This window comes from Hypanus sabinus, chromosome 8, assembly GCF_030144855.1.
Source record: "Hypanus sabinus isolate sHypSab1 chromosome 8, sHypSab1.hap1, whole genome shotgun sequence".
In the NCBI taxonomy this organism is placed as follows: Eukaryota; Metazoa; Chordata; class Chondrichthyes; order Myliobatiformes; family Dasyatidae; genus Hypanus; species Hypanus sabinus.
This window is the reverse complement of record NC_082713.1, coordinates 136,821,489-136,825,233: the sequence shown is the minus strand read 5'-3', so window position 1 is coordinate 136,825,233 and position 3,745 is coordinate 136,821,489.

The window sequence follows — 3,745 nt, the reverse complement described above, 5'->3', positions numbered from 1 at the left end:
GTCCTGCCATCCTGGGAATCAACCTCATGAACCTACGCTGCACTCCTTCAATAGCAAGAATGTCCTTCCTCAAATTTGGAGACCAAAACTGAACACATTACTCCAGGTGTGGTCTCACCAGGGCCCTGTACAATTGCAGAAGGACCTCTTTGCTCCTATGCTCAACTCCCCTTGTTATGAAGGCCAACATGCCATTAGCTTTCTTCACTGCTATGCTGTACCTGCATGCGTACTTTCAGTGACGGATGAACAAGGACACCTAGATCTCGTTGTACTTCCCCTTTTCCTAACTTGACACCATTCAGATAGTAATCTGCCTTCCTGTTCTTGCCACCAAAGTGGATAACCTCACATTTATCCACATTAAACTGCATCTGTCATGCATCTGCCCACTCACCCAACCTGTCCAAATCACACTGCATTCTCATAACATCCTGCTCATATTTCACACTGCCACCCAGCTTTGTGTCATCTGCAAATTTGCTAATGTTACTTTTAATCCCTTCATCTAAATCATTAATGTACGTTTGTATATTGTAAATAGCTGCAGTCCCAGCACCGAGCCTTGCAGTACCCCACAAGTCACTGCCTGACATTCTGAAAACCCGTTAATCCCCACTCTTAGTTTCCTGTCTGCCAACCAATTTTCTACCCATGTTAGTACCCTACCCCCAATACCATGTGCTCTAATTTTGCCCACTAATCTCTTATGTGGGACCTTATCGAAGGATTTCTTAAAGTCCAGGTACACTACATCCACTGGCTCTCCCTTGTCCATTTTCATAGTTACATCCTCAAAAAATTCCAGAAGATTAGTCAAGCATGATTTCCCCTTCATAAATCCATGCTGACTCGGACCGATTCATGCAATATTGAACTATTTTTCTCAATAAATAAATGAACAAGTATGATGCTTTTTGTGTTATTTGATAACTCTTTACCCAGTTTTAGGACATGAAGATCTGATCACATTTTACTTATGCAGAAATAGAGAAAATTTGACAGGGCTCACAAACATTCTAGCACCACTGTAGAAATAAATTTTATTAATAGTGATCTAGAATGTACATTTATTTAATGTTGTTAGATAAGAAATAGATATCTTTAATAAATTCTTTAAACTAGTGCTATGGTATTTTTTTCTCTGTCCCTGAAGGTAGTAATTTTTTGTAATTAGGTGATTATTGTACTGGCAGAGACACTACTTAATTCTTAAGGTAGTATCTCCAACAGAGCAGAAGTCTTTTAGGGTTGTGCTCATGTTTTTACAGAGATTTGAAAGTAAAAGGGATTGTGATATCAAAAGGCTATGATAGATACTGTACAAACACAAGTTCCTTTTTACATATTGCTGCTTGGATGTCTAAACCCAATGCAAAGCTGAGTGAGACATTCTCCTTTTCTAAAGTTTAATGTGGTGTCATGTCTTGACTCCATTCAGGTCACATTAAAAACGAAACTAGTTGGATATTCTTTACCATGTATTTAAATCACATGCTAAATATCTAGTTCCAGAGTGAAAATTCCCAGACAGTAATCTATCACATCACATTTGCTTGACATGTGATTGAATATAAATCAAGTGCAGTGATGGATCAGATGCAAAAAAGTAAACAAATTGTAATTCCTCTGATGATACTAGATGGATATTTAGTTTTCATTCATGCTGGAGGGAATCCCCATTTAATTAATCCCTAGTTAATTGGTCTTCTCAAGCACACTTAGGCAGTAATTGTAAATGCACTTCCAATATTGCTTACAAATGTTCAAACTTAATAATAATTCTTCCTGCAAACACTTCTGTTCAAAGAATTTGCTCAGTTGAAACCATGTAACACTTCACCTAATAGGAGTATAAGCTAAGCAAACATCCTGTATTCAGAGTGCTGCATAAAGGACCACCAAGTTTTGAATTAATGGAGGAAGATAGACAGCCATCTAACATGGTCCTGTGGGAAATTTTAACATGATTTCTTGATCTGAATTCCAACTTGAAATTGGTTAAGTCAACAGGGATGATTACTTCCTTCAGAATAATGAAGGGATTTTGGACAATTGAATGAAAAGGAATATTATCTCAGAATAATGGAAAGTATAAATTTAGCAATTAAAAGTTGTGTTCCAAACATACCTTTACATCCATGAAATAACAACACACACAAAATGCTGGTGGAACACAGCAGGCCAGGCAGCATCTATAGGGAGAAGCACTGTCGATGCCTCAGCTCGAAACGTTGACAGCGCTTCTCCCTATAGATGCTGCCTGGCCTGCTGCGTTCCACCAGCATTTTGTGTGTGTTGTTTGAATTTCCAGCATCTGCAGATTTCCTCGTGTTTGCTCTTTACATCCATAAACTTCAGTTAATTTGTTAACAACGTAAGTCTCACTTCAGCTTCAGCCTGGTCTGTTATATCGTAAAGATTTCTGTTGAAGACACCGTTTATTGGAAACAGATTAGATTAGATTAGATTCAACTTCATTGTCATTGTGCCGAGTACAGATACAAAGCCAAATGAAATGCAGTTAGCATCTAACCAGAAATGCAAAGAATAGTATTATTTGCAAATGAACTGTGAATAAAAAGTAAGTGCTATAGCACACAAATATAAAAGTACTGAGACAGTACAGTATGGGTGCAATACTGCTTAGCGCTGTGATGTGAGGTTCAGCAGGGTCACAGCCTCAAGGAAGAAGCTCTTCCTGTGCCTGCTGGTGTGGGAGCAGAGGCTCCTGTAGCACCTACTGGATGGGAGGAGAGTAAAAAGTCCATGTTTAGGGTGAGATGCAGGCAACATTTATGATAGATGTTCTCAATGGTGGACAATTAGGTGCTGATAATCCACTTGGCAGTTTTCACCACCCGCTGGAGTGCTTTGTGGTCCGATACGGGACAATTGCCATACCACACCGTCAGTATCCTGGGACAGAGGTGAGATTTCTTGATACTCCACAGAAAATAAAGACACTGTTGCACCTTTTTGATCAGGATGGAGGAATCCAGGGACCAGGTGAGATCATCAGAAATGTGGACACCAAGGAATCTGAAGCTTGATACATGCTCCACTACAGCTCAGTTGATGTAGATGGGGACGTGAGTGTGACTCCTAGCATGCCTGAGGTCCACGATGATCTCCTTGGTCTTCTGGGTGTTAAGGGCCAGGATGTTGTCAGCACACCACGCAGCCAGGTGCTGGACCTCGTCCCTGTAGGCCGTCTCGTCATCTCCTCTGATCAGGCCAACCACTGTGGTGTCGTCTGCAAACTCAATTATAGAGTTAGAACCATGTACAGGAACACAGTCATAGGTGAAAAGGGAGTACAGAAGAGGGCTCAGCACACAGACTTGACAGCTGACAGCTGACTTCAAAAATGGAAATGTTATAGGAACTAATATTTTGATGGAATTAACTTTTCGATTTCAGCAAGGGACTCAAATGCAGGATGCACTGCAATGATGAAGAATCATGCTTTGTATCCTACAGGTGCAAGTTGGCTGGTGATGTTTGGCCCCCTCTTGCAATCCCATTATCTGCTTTCCACTGTGGAGTGGTGCAACAGCATGTCTATTGTAGAATTCGGATCCATTCAGACTTCACAGTTCTGGAATTCCTCAGAACGCTAGAATGAAACTGTTTTATTTCTCTTGTGCCCTTCATAATCCTCCAGACATTCCAGAATAATTTAAAGGGATGAATTTTAAACTATGGTCATCATTACTGTATCAGGATAAAAAGAAATAGAAAC